General features: G+C 38.2%; 1 long non-coding RNA gene across 4 annotated transcripts in view; it reads left to right on the forward strand.

The window, feature by feature from the left end:
* LOC309791705 overlaps positions 1-19,889 on the forward strand; it is a 215,173-nt gene that overhangs the window by 95,888 nt on the left and 99,396 nt on the right. For all 4 annotated transcript variants that reach the window (XR_014291542.1, XR_014291543.1, XR_014291544.1 and 1 more), the window contains one exon: positions 1,508-1,588. This is a non-coding gene — a long non-coding RNA (uncharacterized lncRNA). The remainder of the gene's footprint in view (positions 1-1,507; positions 1,589-19,889) is intronic.

Raw genomic sequence — 19,889 nt, forward strand, 5'->3', positions numbered from 1 at the left:
TTTTATACCAACTCAGTTTTATACCTTTTTTTTTTAGAAAATGTATAAGAAAGATTCTGTCACAAAAAAAAAAAGAAAGAAAGAAAAGAAAAAGAAAAAAATGAGCGCTGTTGCATTCTTTGTGTCTTCAGAGGGTTTTGTCCTCAGTCTGAAACTAGGTTAAGACATTTATACTTGAATAACTGGAAAGTGTCTTGATTCTTTTCTAAATTGAAGTGCCTTGGTGGTTGACAATTGAAGAATGATTTACAATTCCTGGAGTACTTTGTGGGTTTGGTTTTTAAAACCAGTTCTTAACATTCAAGCTACTTGGAAGTTAGAGCTTGAATAATAACTGGTTATTTCTAAAATGTGGAATTTGTACAGTTTTGAGTAAATGCCCAAACTGATATGTTCTCAAAAATGTAAATTACCATATTCAATTGTCCTAGGAACTAATGGAGAAGCAGTAGGGTTTTTTCTCTAAATTATAAAATAGTTCAATATTAGAAAATTAAAACCTAAAGAAAGTAGATTTCCCTATGCAGATGTTATAGTCCTGATACAGTCCCCATTTGCTATAGTGTGGCCCTATGATAACACCATACACCTCCCGGTTTTACCAATGAATATCTTGAGAATAAGGGAAGGAGCCACAGTACCTCATGTATCTTTTCAGAACAAAAGCTAATGTTACATTAATCCAGACTTTCAAAAATAAATTCAAATATCCTGGTATTCCGTCAGTATAACAGTTTTGAATTATCCTAGCAATAAGACCAGTTGAATTCTTGACTAGTCTTAGCTAACATAAACAAAATAATGCCTGCCTCTCTTTATCTTTCCTGAAATCAGTCAATAAGTGTTGTATAAGCTGAAATAGCATTTTTTTTTTTTTTTTTTTTTTTTTTTTTTGCCATACGCGGGCCTCTCACTGTTGTGGCCTCTCCCATTGCGGAGCACAGGCTCCGGACGCGCAGGCTCAGCAGCCATGGCTCACGGGCCTAGCCGCTCTGCGGCATGTGGGATCTTCCCGGACCAGGGCACGAACCCGTGTCCCCCGCATCGGCAGGCGGACTCTCAACCACTGCGCCACCAGGGAAGCCCTGAAATAGCATTTTAATTAATGAGCATAAGCAACCAGATAACTGAGAACTTGAAAACTGAGTTTATGTCTCACCTGATGTTCTATTCTTATCACCTACAACACTGCTAAATAAAACCTCTACTCATTCTTTCGTTGATTCTACAAATAATTATTTACACCCGCTATCTGTTAAACGTCTTGGTAGGAGCTGGGTGTTCAAAGATTTTAAAACAAACAAACAGATACACAAAATGAAATAAAAAAACACTATCCCTGACTTTTAGTAGTTCCTACTGTGGAAACAAAAATATAACTACCTAATAAAAATATGACGCTATCACAGAGGTATGTACAAAATTGTATAGAAATACATCATAAAGCTACCTCTAGAGAAGCTAGAAAGAAATCACATAGACTGTGTCTCCTGTTGGTGTTTTCCAGGTGTCAGAAAAGGATGCTCATAATGAAGGATGTGAGCAAGAATACAGAACTGTGAACTGAAATATTTGGGAACAGATATTGGTAAGGAGGCTTGGGTTTATATTACAGAGTGTTCTCTATATTATGTTAAGAAATGTACTTATGGAGGCAGTCAAGGTCTGGGCGTGGCCTCCACCAACCTCTTGAGCTTGTTGTTCCTCCTCCCAGGTCCATTTCTGCGACTTTGACCCTAATCTCCTAACACTAGCCCTCTGACCCTGATCTCATGTTGACACTCCTGAGCTTCAGGAGAGGACTTCGTGCTTGAACACGTGGCCCCAGGCAGGTCACGCAGGACCCAGAACCTGGATCTCCAAGAGCAGCTGCGGAGCAGAGGAATGTTCCTGCGAAGGGACCTGCCAGGGTCTCGAGTGTGTGGGAGGAGGTAGAAGCATAGATCTGGGCCTTGCCGACTCTTAACCTGCAAAGTTCCACCAAGCCCCCACTCCGTGCCTCAGTTTCTCATTCCCGAGTTCCAAAATGGCTTATGGGGAGGCTGTCCGCAGGACAGGAGATTGGCGGGGCTACTCTCCTTGCACATCTCCACCCTACCAGGAGTTGGTCCTCGATGGTCTGCTGCTACCCACGCGCGCGCACGCATGTGGACCCCGGCCCTCCTCCCGCCTCTCCTTCCTGAGTCCCCGGGCTCTCTCTGCCCCAGCTCCCTCTTGCCGCCAGCTCTACCCCTAAAGGCTGTGGGTGCCCGGGAGCGGGGTTCTGGGCGCTGGGGTGAAGTGGGGCGGGGAGAGCATCGAGGATTAAGACGTCGGGAAGCGCTATCCCCACCTCTGCGGGAGGTAGACACAGTGGAACCGAGGAAGTCAGTTCCCTCTCCTGAGACTTCGGGGCCACTTACGCCACTGAGGAGAGGCAGAGGGATGGACCGGATGACTTCCTACACCTGCCATCCCCCCCACCCCCACCCCCAACTCCCTGGCGTTTTTTGCTCTCCTAGGGCTGCGCCACCCGCGGCTCCCGCCGAGTGGGGTGCGTGTCTCAGCTCCCTCCCGGGCGGGTTGCGGGGAGTGCAGTAGGGAGGGCAGAGCGGCTGCTGCCTCCCAGGTTGCCCTTTCGCCGAATCCTGCGCAGAGTTGTGCTAATGAGGCCGGGCTCATTTGCATTTCATGCTAATGAGCAGTTCCCTTAAGTGCCTTTCTCTCCTGGCGGGAGTCTCTGCCCTCATTCCGCGTGTGCCCGCGCCAGTCTTGAACTCTCAGTGGTCTTCTGGGAGAGGGGCCTATTTATGGTTTGCCCCCGTGTCTGACACTTTCCCTCTCGCTGGTCCGCAGTCTGCCTAGTGGCCTGCCCTTCCCAGACAGGATCAAGAGGCCCCATGGCTGGCACCGCGGGTAGTGACTCTAATCATTCCCTCTTAACAGAGGGGAAAATGAGGCCAGAGAGGCTTGCCCAGCGCAATGGTCAGGTTTCCTGATGGTCAGCAGGCCCCCCACCTTCATCCACCATCCAGACCACCCCCTAACCCCCATCTCTGGGCTGAACTCAGTTCTAGAATATACGCAAAAAGGGGGGCAGATAAAAAAGAAAAAAAAAAAGAAAGAAATGTACTTACATTCACTCTAAATACTGAAGAGTCTTTTAAGGCTTATGAGTAGAGGAGCTGAGAAGATGAGATTTGGATGTGTACAAGCCACTCAGAGCTCTAAACGATGAATTCTGGGGAACAAGAGTTTAACAAGGAGAAATAAACAGGAGGCTACTGAAAAGATGAAAACCTGAACCAGGAAAACTGCAGTGGGGATGAAGAGGAAGGGGATGGAGATTAAGTTCCTCAGCCCTGAGACACGACTGTATTTATCCATGCCTGTGTCCATCCATGCCCCTCCCTCAGCAAGCTCTCCTCTAAACTGTTCCCATATTCTACAAGTTTACCATTTACCCCATTTAAAAATTATGATGTATTTCAGGCATATAGAGGCAATAAGGACTAATGTAATAAACACCTGTGAAACCACTACCCTGTTTAGGAAATAAAGCATTAATACTGATGAAGGCTTCTGTGTGGCTGTCCATGTTGCTACATGCAGCTTTTGTTCTTTGATTTTTATTGCTTAGTAGTGTTTTATTGTATAAACCTACCAAGATTTATTCATTCATCTCTTGTAAATACCTTTAGAATGTTTCCAGTTTTTTGCTGTTACATGCAATGCTGCTATAAAAATTATTGTTTTGTCACCTTCTATACATGTGTGAGGTTTTCTAGGTATGAGCACAGGAACAGAATTCCTGTTCGAGTCTGCATCTTCACTTTCATTAGGTATTAACACATTGTTCTCCAAAGTAATTATACCCATTACACTCTTACCAGCAAATTTAAAAAATTAAATTAAATTTAAAAATAAATAAAATAAAAACTCTTGGTGTTTTGCAACTTCACCAATACTCAGTATTGTCAGACTTTCAAGTTGTTGCCAGATTGTGTCAGGACTTTTAAGCCACTGAGGGTTCTTTGGCTTTTGCTCTAAGTAAGATGGGAAGCCACTGGAGGATTTTGAATAGAAGGATGAAATGATCTGACTAAGCAGGATCATTCTGGCCACCGGGTTGAAAAGAGACTCTAAGGAGGTAAAGGGATAGAACCTGTGAGACTAGTTAAGTGGCTGTTGCACTAATCTATTCAAAATATGATGGAGGATTAAACTAAGGTAGTGGCAGTGGGGGAGTGAGAACTGAAAACATATCCAGACTCTAGATACATTTAGAAAGTGGCAACATTTTGAAAGTAAAGACAATGGATTTGCTGTTAGTGTGTGAGAGACTCCAAGGTTTTAGCATGAGTAACTGAAAGAATCCAGTTGCTGTCTACTAAGATGCGGAGGAATGCAGAAGGAACAGGTTTGGAGGAAAGATCAGGAATCAGCTTTGGGCTTGATATGTCTGAGAAGAATATTAGATCTCCACTTGAAGATAGGGGAGTTTAGAATTAAGATGATAGTTCAGAACTAGAGTGTAAATTTTGGAGACTTTATCATATAGACAGTGTTTAAAGTCCTGAGACTAGTAGAGGTCACCAAAAGAGTATTGTAGTCAGAGAAGGTCTGTGAACTAGCCCCATATTTAATGGGAGATAAGAGAAACCAGCAAAGGAAACAGGAAACAGAGGAGGAAAGCTAAGACAGTGGCTGTGCCAGAAGTCACAGAAAATGTGTCCCCTGTTGCTGATAGATCAAGTAGGTTGAGAACTGAGATATGATCGTTAGATTTAGCAACATGAAAGTTATCGCTGATTTCTCAGCAGAAATTTTAGAGTTGTGGTGTGGGTGAAAGCTCAACTAGAGCATTTTATGAGAGAACAAGGAGAGGAATTAATTATTCTTTGTATTATTTTTGCTGTAAAGGGGAGTAGGGAAACAGGGCTCCACCTGAATGGTGGATTGAGGACAAAAGAGGTTTTTTTTTTAATATTGGGAATGTATTTAGCATATTTATGTGCTGTGGGATGATCCAAAAAAGAAGTAAAAAATGATGATGCAATAGCGAGATGAGACATTCTGGAGGGATGTCCTTGAGTAGGTGGAAGGAGATGGGACTAGTGGACAAGTAAAAGGAGTATGGACAGTTATTTCATCAGTTGTGGCCAAAGGGAAGGCAGAATAAGCGGGCATGGATGTGGGTTGAGGGATAGAAGTGATGGTGAGAGCGTGTAGAGTTGATGGTTTCTCAGTGAAATAGGAAATAAGCATCAGCTGAGTGTGGAAGAGGGAGAGGTGTTAGAAGTTTTAGTAGCGAGGATAAGGTATGGAATAGTGACCTAGGAGAAACACACTGGGAATTATTCTTTCTGATATTTAACATGTCTTTGATTATTTCAGTAAACTGGTCTCCTAGTTTCTGTCCTTGCCCCAAATTGATTCTTTTTAAACAAGATCATGTCACTCTACTCAAAACCTTCCAATAGGTACACATCTTGCTCAGAGTCAAAGTTCCTCATATCTCCTACAAGGCTCTACACTATCTGTACCCAAATTGCCTCTCTAAACTCACCTACAACTGCTTTTTCCCTTGCTCAAACCATCAAGGCAGGAAACTGTGTCTATTTTGTTCACTACTATATCCCCAGCAATTAGAATAGCGCCTAGCACATAATATCAATAGGTACTCTAAATATTAGTTTGGTAAATGAAGTGGCAGAATTTTTGTGGTAAACTAAGAAGAATATAAGCAAAGTCATCCAAATTACAGCCTTTTTCTAAACTTGTTGGCTTTGTTGGGACATATGGGAAATGATGTCTTTTTTTGTTATTAACTGGGACAATTTGGGGCCAGACAAGTATTGTGTTATTTAAATGCCACTGAAACTTGCATATATCTTTGACTCAAAAAATTTAAGAGATGGCAGTTCAGGATATTTTTTGTCCTGCATGTTGAGGTACATAAAATTTATACTTCATGTGTGTTTATATTTAGGCATGGGCTAACATAATCTAACGTCATTCAATGCAACAAACAGAGCCAAGGTGGATAAAAGTATGAAATTTGCTGTTAGGGATGTTGTTGAATAGGTTATGGTTGTTGTTGTTTTTACATTTTATTATCCTCCCATTATGAGACTAAAAAGAGAAAATTCTTCATAGTCCTAGACTGAGGAATAGTGCTTCTTTTATCATTATTTTATGAATATTGCAAGTCATGTTAACTGATTCTGTTCCTTTCTTTTCCTTGGCTGTTAGGACATGTAGACACAGGGAGAAGTTAACTAATTAACCAAGTTAACAAGTTAACCAATGCATTGCAGTTCTCAAGGATTTATACTGCCCACATTCAGACGCTCTCCTTACTTTCTCCCCACCACTCACCCCGCACCAATCTGCTAAGCCAGTTAGCACTCTGGGATCTGCAGAACCCTTCCCTTTCTAATTTCTGTTTGTTTGTTTGTTTTTTTCTCCCAATGCTGGTAGTATGAAATTGATGGTGAACGCTTATCAGACAGATTAAATTTATGTGAAAGAGTGATAGTAGTGAAATAAGGATAATAGAAGAAACAAGAGCCTCAGAAACAGAAAAATGAAAGAGTAATATCTCACCCTGGTCATCTTAACGAAATGAATGTTAAGAATGAGGAAGGGGCAGATATAAGAAGAACAAAGGAAAAGGAAGACTAGAAAAAAGAAACAAGAGAGAATGAGGACCTCAAAGAGGGTAGGATAATTGCACTTTTATCTTCTTTTAGAGTCCAAAAACAGATTGTGTCAGAGGTGGGAAGCACCTGCTCATCTATGTCTCTTGTCACCACACACCTTCCTTTCCCACCCCATTTTGGGCCAAAGCTATCAGGGTCAGCAGAATTAAACTAGCAGGAGAACACCAGTCTCTACTTCTTGTCATTTTTTATTCTGTTCTTTTTTTCTACTTTTACTTAAGAAGTTAAATGTTTTAGCTCAAACTCTGATATAAATTTTTTCTGTGTCATGCCACTAGGCTGCAGAATATGATTGTCCTGGAGAGGATTCTCTCAGTAAGTTGATATTTTAGCAATATTCACCTTCTATTTCACCAAGGTTCTTCTTAGGAACAAGGACTATAGCCAGGTGTATTCTCTATAATTTTAGAGCTAAAACTCATTTTAGGAGAACTTTAAGGTGAATATGTTTTTCAAAAGAATTTGTCTCTCCTTAGAGGAAGACTTAAATTGATTAAGCGTAGAGACTATAATAATCACAAAAACACATATAAAGCATTTATATGTATCAGGTGCTGCTCTCAGCATTTTACATGAATTAATTAATTCAATCCTTACAACAATCCTGTAAGGCAAGTACTATTACTATCCCCAATTTAGCGATGAGGAAACTATGACATGCCCAAGGTCCTGCAACCTGTAACTGAAATACCCAGGACTCACACCAAGGGAGTCTGGCTGTACAGCTTGGGCTCTTAACTACTCCATTAGACTCAGATAAACTTTTGTTGGATGAATAAATGGGTGAATTAACAAATGAAAAGATGGTTAAATTCAGGTTTTTTTAGATACTTTTCTTGATACATATTTTGTTGAACTAGGAGCATTGGTGTATGTGAGTTTTAAATTAATGTCTAGAGATCCAGAAAAACAAAAAAAAACTCTATACCTGCGTGAGTGAATGTGTATAAGTATGTGTGTGTTGTTTAATATTGGAAGGTTTGCACACTAGATATTTTAAGGTAATTTGAATTTTTTATATTTATTTATTTTTTTTTGGCTGCACTGGGTCTTCATTGCTGCGCACAGGCTTTCTCTAGTTGTGGGAATAGGGGGCTACTCTTCACTGTGGTGCACGGGCTTCTCATCGCAGTGGCTTCTCTTGTTGCAGAGCACAGGCTCTAGGCATGCGGGCTTCAGTAGTTGTGGCACGCAGGCTCAGCAGTTGAGACTCACAGGCTCTAGAGCGCAGGCTCAGTAGTTGTGGCACATGGCCTTAGTTGCTCCGTGGCATGTGGGACCTTCCCGGACCAGGGCTCGAACCCGTGTCCCCTGCATTGGCAGGCGGCTTCTTAACCACTGCGCCACCAGGGAAGCCCCGGTAATTTGAATTTGATACAATTAACAGCATCTTTCGAGGACTCTTTTGGGGAATTGGGACTAAAATTGGGCCTAGCAATCATAAGACAACTTAGAAGAAGAATCAGGGCTAACAATTTAAGAACCTCCAGAAAGTAAACAGAGAATGTGGATTGAAAACAAATTATTTTATTTTGGTAACTGATGGAATGTTTTTGGAAATAAGACTTAGTAACCCTTCCTTTCTTATCTTTCTTTGGTCTGGCCAAGGAGAGGGTGATGATACACAAGCCCAGAAAATATTGAGAGAAGGATTATGTATGATTTTGGTGAATTTGTACCCAGTTAGAAGACTTTGTCTGTGTATAAGTCTGCTCTATCAGAGTTCATAGAACCATTTGCAGAAGGAATCTGGTAGTACACGGCACTGGGCTCATACAGTTCTTTGGCTTCTATAAGGCAACACCACCATTGTGATAGGTATGTTTTTGAACAATTAAAGTGATGGATTTGATATTTTGAAAAGCTGAGAAATCAGTTGGGCTCTTTTGTTTTTAACTAACAGTGCTTTCCAAGTTGAGAGGGAGGTAGATTTTTTTTTCAATATATGATGTATGTGTCTTCTTAAAAGCCATTATCAATGTAGAATGGAACTGTACCCTTGCAGGGCAGCATAAGTTAGATATAATAGTATTCTTTGTTAAGTTTCAGGTTAGTCACCATGAACTGTAAACTTGCTAGGGTGGATATCCTGGGATATTTAACCCACATATTGCTGCTAAACATTATCTTCTTAGGCTTTTGCTGGTGCAGTAATTTTCATAGGACCTAGAAACATGATCCATCCCCATTGATTCCATCGTGTTAGATATGACCCTTGCCCCAACCTTTCTAGATTGTGACATCAGATAGATTGTTTTCTTTTCAGATTTGTGTCATCTATAAATTTGATGAGCTTGCCTTTTCCATGTTATAGAGACATACATCAAATAAGAAAGAGTTATGGGCAGAACATTATAGTTCTTTGGCAATAATAAGCAAAAGCTGCAACTTATTAAGAAATTGTTAAGCTAAACAACTAATTTTTGGACTGATCTACTCATCTTAAATGTGGTGATTATTTTTAATGCCAACTAGGAGATTAATAAAAGACATATTAGAGACAATTGAATGCATTAAGATATGTTACAGTTATGTGAGATGAAAATCTAGTATTTTGAAAGAAGATGAAACTTCAAAATTGAATTTTAATACATCTAAAAGAAATTACATTAAACCACCTTTGCAAATTATTGCATCCTTTACAGTGTATAAATAACAAAGAACAGGTACTCAATAAACTTTAGGTGACTGAATAAAAATTTAAAAATGAAGGCTACCTTCCTTGAAATTAGTTTATTAGTAAAATAGGCATTCTTTAAAATGTACCTAGAGGGTTGCATTTTTTGCATAATGCTTTCACTTTAAAACTGTTCTTATTGTGTCACTCTCATACACACAACCTTTCAGTGGCTTTCTGTTCCCTACCCAATTATTTGCATGGATTCTAAGCCTTTCTATAATTTGACTTCAACCTGTGTGCCCTGTCTCCATGCCCACTAACTCGCTTCTTCCTTTATAATTAAGACAGTCTCCTCATTGTACGCAAAACACACCACATACCCATTCTTGTTAACTTGGTTCAAGTCCTCCAGGCCTAATGCTTTTTGCTTTCCGGTAAATTTATCCAAATCTTGTCCATTCTTCAAAGCCCAGCTCAATTCCCACCCTCTCCCTAGCAAGTTTTCCACTATAGCTCCAGTCTTCATCTGTCTCCCTCTTCTCTGACATCATTCAATTATTCATTCAATGACTATTTGGATGCTAAGTGCCCAACATTGTGCCAGCATCAGGTATAAAAGACATTGTGCCTGCTTTTGTAGTCAGACTGTCTGGATTTGAATTCTTACTATGAAATGTAGTAGCTCTTTGACCTTAGCAATAGCTTAACCTCCTTACACCTCTATTTCCTCATTTTTAAAACGGGGTAATAGTAATACTTATGTGGTTGTTGTTACTGAAGAAGATAATTATTTAAAGCTTTAAGAGCAGTGCTTTATTCAGCAAAATGTTTAATGAATGCTTGTTGTTTTGTTATCAGAGACAGAATAATAGTAAACAGTCAAATGCAATTGAGAGTAATGAGTGCATTGATAGAATTGAGCACAGGATTCTGTGAAACCTGGGGCATGTAACCTAACCTTAGAGATCAGGACAAGTTTCCTGGAGGAAGTGATTCCTAAGCTGAAGTCTGAAGCATGAGTAAAACACCTACAGCCCTCAACTGTCTGTACCACTCATCAACTGTTTGCTCAACTTTATATGTAACAGCTTACTTTCATAAGTTTCCAAGGAATGTTCTTCCTGGAATTGGTCCTAGTGAACCCATTCTTTATTCATAATGCTGCACACACAATTCTTTCCCCCAAACAGAACCCATACCCCCACCCACACCCATCATTCTTGGGAAAATTTAAATATAATATAGGTGTTTTCACCATGGAATTAGGAATTAGCAATGTGATTTAAAAACAAATAAAATATAATTTCAGGTCAGTAATTTCACATTGAAACTGAAATTTTCCTGATGGCTAAAACCCAATCTCATCGAATGACTAAAGGTCATAGTCTCTTCTTGGCTCATTTTTTATTTTTACCAGGGCCTCAGTTACTAGAGTCACTAACCTCCATGCTTCTCAATGCCCTCAGGCAACTCAGTTATACAGAGCATGGCCTCAGCTCTATGCTCGGCTACCCAAGTTATTTTGGAATCTGTCCATTATTACCTAATGAGGGAAAAAGAAACAAACTGCATCCCATGTCTTTGGCATCTGCCATCTTAATTTTTTTTCTCCCTTCTTTCTCATCATATTGTTATACATACTTTCTTGCTACTATTGTTTCATGCATCTCAATATTGTCTCCAACCCTGCCTGCTTCCTCCCCTTACTCAGATAGATTGTAAACTAGTTGAGGACAGGAACCATGAACTGCTGCTACACCCCACCCTGCAGGATGGATGTGCCCTCTTAATTCCAGGGTACCATCCTCACAAAGCGAATCTGAATGTCCCCCTGGAACTGAGCAATGTGGCAACCCCAGGACTCCGTGCGAGAGTCCTTTTGTATTTTCCCAGGGTATCCAAGGTAGTCAATCAATATATATAGATTGTTTAACTGATTATTGATTGTTTAAAGTTACAAGCTCATGTTTTATGTTTCTATAATCAATAGGCATTTTAAATCTTCCATAAGCTTTTCGTCTCTAATATTTTAAATATTTTTCTAATAATCTATAATCCATTTTAAATAATCAGAATAAATGTTAGCCCAGTATTAAAACATTTAAACAAATATCTTTTTTAAGGACCTAGATATTTATGTCAGTGTAAAATATCTATTTTTAATTAATAAATATTTGGATCTGTCTCAGTAATAAATCCATTAGATTAGATAAGATTTGGATATTAATAGCACAAATTTACGAGATTTTTATTTTTACTTGTAATACTTCACAAAATATTCTTTGGGTATTTATAAAACAGTAATGAAGGCAAAACACTTCTTTGAATATATATCTCATTAAAAAATGAAAAATTTAACCAGTATGTCTTGGACTAACACCAAAATGGATAATTCTGGAAATAACCGCAACATGATAAAATATACAACTGCTTGGTGGTTTCTCTCTTTTGTATAATTTCATAATTTACTGCATTTTCTCCACAATTGATCAAATGGAGATTTTTCTCTGAGTTTTAAAGAGGAAGCAGAAATTATACTTCAATAAAGATATTAAAAAAATTTTAAAAAGTAAAGAGGAAGCAGAATGCAACAATCACAAAATTCAGAACTTAAACATTTTAAATAAGTGACCTCAGAGTTCACAGATCCACTTATAAAGTGTATTTGCTATAAATTATTTTATAAGGAAGCAAATGCTATAATGACCCTACATTTGGAATCAATTGAAATGCACAAGTGCTTTTAGGTTGACTTTTGAACTCCTCTGATTTGTGACACAGATAAGAGTAAATGATGGACTGATGAATTTGTGCAGTTTCTTGGCAAGTTAAGGAATATGGTAAAGTAAATAGTTGATGATTTTAGGCTACTTTAAGTGTATTAAACACTTTAAACTCTTTGTTCAGATATGAAGGCCTGTCCCTGGTGCTTGAGGAATGTTTTCAGCTTCTTAGTTTTCCTTGAACTTGTGTCCCAAGTCAGGGAGTCTTTGATGGTTGATCTTGATATAAACTTTGCCTCATGTTTATGTCCTCTAACCTTGACTGTTTGCAGGACTGTGGCCTTGTCTTAGTTGCTGCTACCTACAAGTGAATTTTAAGTTTGCCATTCTGATCAAGAGATCAATTTACTTGTCCTAGAGCTGCTCCACCCCAGATTGACTGTCAAGTGTGCATGTATGCGCATACATATGTAATTTTGTTTGTGTGTTTGTCGTCATGAATGGTAGAGAAAAAGAATAAAGCTAAAATGAATCATCTGCTCCCTATATGTACTTCCTATAAGGTACTTCCTCTTTATTTTCTTTAATCTTCACAGTTTATGAACAGAAAATATACTTGCCCAGTTAAAGCATATGTAAGGAATATACATAAGGAAACAAATGAGACAGAGGCCACGTATGTTAGTTAAAGTTACACAAATAAAAAGTGTGGAGCCAGAATTTATACACAGGACTCTGTACTGTTTTCTGAAGAATGTTTCTCAAAGTCTACTTGCATCAGAATCTCCTCAGGCACTTGTTTAAAATGCACATTTATGGTTCCCGCCCCTCCCTGCCTCATGGAAACCTAGGGATAGATCCCAGAAACCCTGCCCTAGTGTGTCCAGAAAATTCAAGGAACGATAGACTTTTTTTTTTTTTACAATAGACTTTTAAATGACAAAGAAATACTGGAATAAAGGATCTGAAAACTCAAATGACTTTTCCACTTGAGAAGTTTTTATGAAAGTGCCAGGCACCTGAAAATAAGGGTTTATAGGGACAAATGTCCTTTCGGGGATGATTATGGCTTTATGCAAAGTTGATGCCAATAAATCTTTTCTACAAAGCTCAAGTCTCAGTCCAACCTGGCAGTAAATCATTTTACCTGGCACTGCATTCCAAAAGGAAAACCAGTGAGGACAATTTTATGAATGTTGCTTTCCTGGCACTAGCTATCTGAAGATTCGTTGCATTGGCATAACTTTTTTCTCATAACCTGTTTTTAAATTGAGAATAGAAAAATATAGTCACTCATCTATGTAGAAAATTATAAAGACTGGAAATGAGGAAATAAACCAGAGTCTAAGACATCCAAAGGGAAATCATCATTCTATGCATTAAATGAGCAGGGTTGTTGTTGTTGTTTTGATGAATAAAGTGAAGGTATATCACATTAATATTCAATGAGACACCAAAAGAAAAGAATGTTAATTTATGAAAAGGACCTTATTAACCTACTAGGTTATCAAGAACTTCTAAAGCATTTTTTTCAAAGAGGGGTGATCTGATCTTCTTTTCTCTCACTATTTCACCTTAAAACTGGTTTTAAATAAGGCCTACTATTCTTTAAAAATTCTAATATTGCCAGAATCTCAATATATGTTAAGTTTCTAGACTAAATTCACCATTAAGGAAAGAGTTGGGAATTCCTTGTCAATCCAGTGATTAGGACTCGGCGCTTTCATTGCCGTGGCCTGGATTCAATCCCTGTTCAGGGAACTAAGGCCCCAGAACTAAAATCACAAACCGTGCAGCACAGCCAAAAAACCAAACCAAAACAAAACAACAACAAAAAAGAAAAAAAAAAAAGGAAAGAGTGCTTCTGCAAAGGCATTTAGTTTTCAAAAAAAAAAAAGTCAAGTTTAAAAACAGCTGGTAGCAAAGAAAAGTATCAGAATGCCAAGTAACAGCTGACCAGAACTAATATTAATAATTAGTAACTAATATTAATAAGAAATGGAGGGAGGAAAGAAGCTGGTCCATTGATTATAGAAAGGAAAGAATATGAATTAACAGATGCACACTACTATTTATAAGATAGATAAACAACAAGGACCTCCTGTATAGCACAGGGAACTATATTCAATATCTTGTAATAACCTATAATGGAAAAGAATCTGAAAAAGAACATATATTTACATATATATATATATATATATATATATATAACTGAATCACTTTGCTGTACACCTGAGACATCGTAAATCAACTAAACTTTAATTTTTAAAAAAAGACTATGTTTGAATTCAAATGTTACTAATTTGGGGAGGAGGGGAAAGCCTGATATCAAGATTGACTCAGCATATGAAAAAGTCATGAAATAATCAGGTCTTGTGTGAATCAGGCACACAAACCTGAGAGGTAAAGGAGGTTTCCTGATTAGGGCTAATTGGAGCCAGAAAATGAATGATCTAACTTAGAGACTTTTCTAATTTTCTTTTTTTTTTTTTAACATCTTTATTGGAGTATAATTGCTTTACAATGTTGTGTTAGTTTCTACTGTATAACAAAGTGAATCAGCTATATGTATATATATATATATATATATATATCCCCATATCCCCTCCCTCTTGCATCTCCCTCCCGCCCTCCCTATCCCACCCCCCCATCCCGCCCCTCTAGGTGGTCACAAAGCACTGAGCTGAGAGAGTAGCACTGACATATATACACTACCAAATGTAAAACAGATAGCTAGTGAGAAGCAGCTGCATAGAACAAGGAAATCAGCTTGGTGCTTTGAGACTTTTCTAATTTTTTGATTATGGCTGCATAGGAATGAGTGAAAATATAATCATTTTTTTTCACTTTTCAACAATCTTTCAAAAAGTATAACAAGATAATTTCACCCCATCCTGACAAGTTGGAAGTGTATGAGAGGGAGAGAGGCTGGCATCCTTTCTTTGCTCACCTTGGAGTTTCTCTGGCTGGGTTTATTCAGTCAGAATGGGAAGGGCAGGCAAAAAACTACCAAGAGCTGAATGCAATAGTTTATTTTGATTAAAGGTTTTATTCATGAAGCAGGTGATAAGAAGGATGGAAACACTCAAAGAGCCAGGTTGCCTGCCTGGTCATACCAATTCTGCCACATAGGCATAAAGGCAGTCTATGAGTCAAAGATGAAAACAGATCAAGCCTGTCAGCCTCCACTCATTCACCTGGCCACCTTGAGTATTGGTTATTATTCTAGCTCCTCTGTATTCTCTCTTTGGGGTAGCTTTCTATATTTCTGTTGATTAGATACTGCCTATCAGAGAAACTCTGGGGAAATAGGAAAAAAGGCAACTTGTCTGTTGCTTGTTTTTTTTTGTTTGTTTTTTTTTTTTTGCGGTACGCAGGCCTCTCACTGTTGTGGCCTCTCCCATTGCAGAACACAGGCTCCGGATGCGCAGGCTCAGCGGCCCTGGCTCATGGGCCCAGATGCTCCGCGGCATGTCGGATCTTCCAGGACCGGGGCACGAACCCGTGTCCCCTGCATCGGCAGGCGGACTCTCAACCACTGCACCACCAGGGAAGCCCTGTTGCTTGTATTTTTAAAATATGAAGACTTTCCAAATATTCTATCTTCAGAATCAGTTTATAACCCCCACAATCACCAGGGCAAGGCAGTTAAACTTTCCTTCTCCACAAGTATCAATCTGCCCTTTTGTTACTCCATTTCACCTTCAGTGCTGCTTGTGATGCTCCTTTTCATGTAATTTTCTCTGAAGAAGATGCTAGAGAAGTGGGACATCATGAGATCTTCCATAGGACCTGATGATGTGGTGATGATGGTCTCTGGCCCTGCTGGTGGTAGTCAAAACTCAACACAGGAGTACGACATCCCAAGCAGGAAGCCACACTTGTCAAAGGACCAGCCACTAATGATTAATCCAGATTTGCTCTTGGCACCACAAGATTCCTCTTCTGGTCTTGTTTTGCATGCAGGACAGCCCAGAGGAGCCTGATATTTTCTGTGGAAAATCAAGTGATTGAATTTTCCTCAAGGCTAATTGGTAGTTGGTTAATTTCCTTTCCTTCATTCAGGCAATTGTTCTTCATCACTAAGAAGTTTCCTGCTGAGTTAATGTGCCCACTTTTATATTTTAATATTTAGAATCAGTACATGTTCACTTGCTTTACCATCTTGAAAACTATATTTTATAATCTTAACGTAAATTATGCTTTATGAATCCTAAACAAAACTGACAAAAGTCTGTAATTGATTAAACCCATCTTTTTGGAAGATGGGTTAAATAAATATTGGACTTCCCTGGTGGCGCAGTGGTTGGGAATCCGCTTGCCAATGCAGGGGACATGGGTTTGATCCCTGGTCCGGGAAGATCCCACAGGCTGCAGAGCGACTAAGCCCGTGAACCACAACTACCAAGCCTGCACTCTAGAGCCCGTGAGCCACGGGCTCTAGATGGGTTTCAAAACCCATCTTTTGAAAGTCCCACACTTTCAAGTTTTTAAAAAATGTTACGGATCTAATACCTAATTTTCAAAAATGAAGTTAACTAAGATAATATGATTGACACTTTTTTCAGCTTACTTAATATTTTAAGCATTTATTTGCATGACTGTCCATTCTGATAACAATTCATTATGGTTGTCCTGATGCCACATGAATATTGGAACCAGTCATAATAAATCATATTAAATATTATTTATGATTAATTAATTTGAATATTTGCTTCCATTTAGTATGAAACTGAATTAAAATATGCTAATAAAAGGTAAGAGATAAAGAAAAATTAGAAATGTTTATGAATGTGTGCATGAAAATCAATATTACCATTTTTCAAAGAGAAACAAATACATAAAATATAATGCCTTTAAGCGTGGCCTTTAGCATCAAACTGATCTCACTACCTGTTCTGAGTACCAGGCCCTTTTAAATTCTCAGTTTTTCTCATCTGGAAAATAGGAGGAAATAATTGTGTTTGTAGGGATTAGATAATATTTGTAAAGCAGTTAATGCTCAACACGTAATGATAACAATAACTGGTAGTTACTGAACAGTGTGTTGATACTTACATTTTTATTTTTCAAAGTAGTAATCTCAAAAAAATTTTGTGCACTGTTGGAACTTATGAAAAGCCAAATTATTAAGAGCAAAATCTCTCCATTGTGTTTGTTTGAATTGAGGAGTATTATACTCTGGAAACTGAAGGACTTAATCAAAATAAGTCTGTGGGAAAAGACTCAAGCTGCTTAAGATAGTGGAATGAAACTTCAAACTTATCATGTACCCAAGCAAACTCTTCTCCACACTCCTACCCTGTACCTGTTCCTTCCATGGTTTTCCCCATTTCAGTCCATGGTAAATTCATTCTTCTAGGTGCTCAAACTAAAAACATCAAGAATTATCCTTGACTCCTCTTTTTTTCTTTTACTTGCCACATCCAATCCATCTACAAATCCTGATGGCTCTCCCTTCAAAAATATTGATACTTGACTACTTATCTCCACATCCTCTGCTATTCTACCCTGCTCTAACCTGAAGCACAAAAAATTAAATCCTATCTTAATTTGCATTTCTGTAAATATACATAAAGTATTAAAATATTCGTTATTACTTTTTCCATTTTATGTATTGAAAATTATCTTCAAAAAATTATCCATAGGTATCTTAAAATAAAAACTTCAAAATAAATAATACTAATTATTTTATGGCATAGCCTTGCTCTTCATAAATAATGCAGTTAAAAATATCATATAACTTTTATTCAAATAAGTCATAGTGTAAATATGTAGTAATTGCAAACCTCTAAATTACCATTTAATGATCAGTATTTATCAGTACAAAATGTACTGCATCAAACTAGCTTTTTTTTCTGTCATTAACTATGGGATGACTCTTTACTTTGTTAAGATCATTTCTCTATCTTGTTTCATTACTTGCTTTTCTTCTGTTGGGAAATTATTAGGACCATGAAAATGAAGAGCTAAAGAGGAGGAAGAAAACATGTGTTACGTGGCCTTTCACACTGATCTTCACTAACCCATGTTTTCATGAGCACCAGATTCACCAAGTTTTCAAAGAGGAATAGCAAGTGTTTGATGATGAAGGAAGTTTGGATTTAATTTTCACTTTGAGACACATGGATACTATTCCCTGAAAAAATATTGGCATTCTGAAGATGTTCAAGCACTCTTACTCCAGCAGCTACCAATAGCTCCAACTGCATGTGAGGCTCTGGTGGCTCTGAGGGCTGTCAAAGCAGATATGTTAGAAACCAGCTGCCTCCTTCATTCATCCTTTGAGATCAGCAAAGGTGGGGGGGGGTACTTTCCTGCCATCAAATCCTTAGAGCAGCAACTTGCACACAGAATTTGCTCTTACAGAAAAATGATTCAAATAATATGAGCAAAATAACAGCAGTAATAAGAAAGATAACTTGTCCTGCATTTTATTGAGCACTTTCCAGGTATCCAGGACTATTTCAATTGCATCTCATATATTATTTCATTTCATCTCTAGAACATAAACAAGCAGACAATTGTTGGCTATCCCCAGAGGAATGGCTTCAAGTAGAGTTATGAAGAACACCCTAAATCTTCAGAGAAGTTCAAAATCACCTTACAGACAAATATTTTAAAAGGTTGAGGTAGGACTTTTATAAGCACAATGAATTCTATATGGGAAATCCTTCATTGATATATCATAGCAGTCCTTTGAATAAACATTAAGTTAAAGACACTGTATAGGTATGACCCAGAAGTAGCAATAATCTTGTCCTCATCATTGATAAAATTGTTTCTTAACCATCCTAAAGTATATGTCATGCATCAGAAATTTTAGATGTACGGGATTTTTTTTCAGAATTCTTGTATTATTTAACATTTTTCCTTCTCCATTTCTTACATATATTAAAATTTTTTTTAGTCAAGAAAAAATTTTCTGGGTAACCCTTCCTCCACTATCATGATCAACATTTTACTGTTTTTCTCCCCTAGAACTGGAACAGAGACTGATGTACCAGCAGATGTTTCTAATTCAGAATGTCTTACTCTTTCCAGGAAAGGAAAAAGTTTAAACTTAAGTAGCTGCTCTTTATCAGCAGACCAGGTGGAAGAAGAAGACTATCACCTTTTACAAAGTATCTCTTATTCATCTTTCCTTCTTTATTCTGGAAATTTTCTCAGTTCAGTCTTTGAGGTATATCTACTAATAGAGAGTTCAGATCATGGCTGTTGCCCGACCCTTCTTCCTAAGATCAAAGTAGACTAAACCACAAACTTGAACTTAAATAAGAAATCTAAAATGTAAGCATGATATTCTGTGTTGAACATTTGCTGATTCAGGCAGACTTTTATCACCTTATTTTGGTTCTAGCACCCCAATTGTGTTTTAGGTAACCACCATCACCCCTCTAAGCAGCTCATATGCTTCAGAGAAGTATCTCCATGAGCAGCACATGTGGCTTAGGCCTAAACTAATGAGCATTATGTGGGTCCGTGACTGGTTCAGAGATAGTAACATGATCTAATTAATAATTTAGTGCAACTAGAAAAAAGCCTAAGACTTTAAATCAAAGGTTGAGGGAATAGGACAAATGCAGTACATTAATGGGGAATCATATAGCCTGAGAGCTTCTAGAAGAAATTTTGGAACAACCAGGGAGAATCTCCTGAGACTGGAGCTGCAATTTTGGGGTATGTTTGTTACACACCATTATCACAATACATTTGGTGTATTTGGCTAATACACCAAAGAAGGTAATAGGTCAGGTTCCAGATATTTGAGGTATATCCTCCTGACTTACCCTCAAATTAGAATATTACCAGCAAAACGTAAGATAGAGTAATCCAAGGCAG

The sequence above is a fragment of the Mesoplodon mirus genome (genome assembly GCF_964341445.2).
Source record: "Mesoplodon mirus genome assembly, chromosome: 16".
Classification (NCBI taxonomy): Eukaryota; Metazoa; Chordata; class Mammalia; order Artiodactyla; family Ziphiidae; genus Mesoplodon; species Mesoplodon mirus.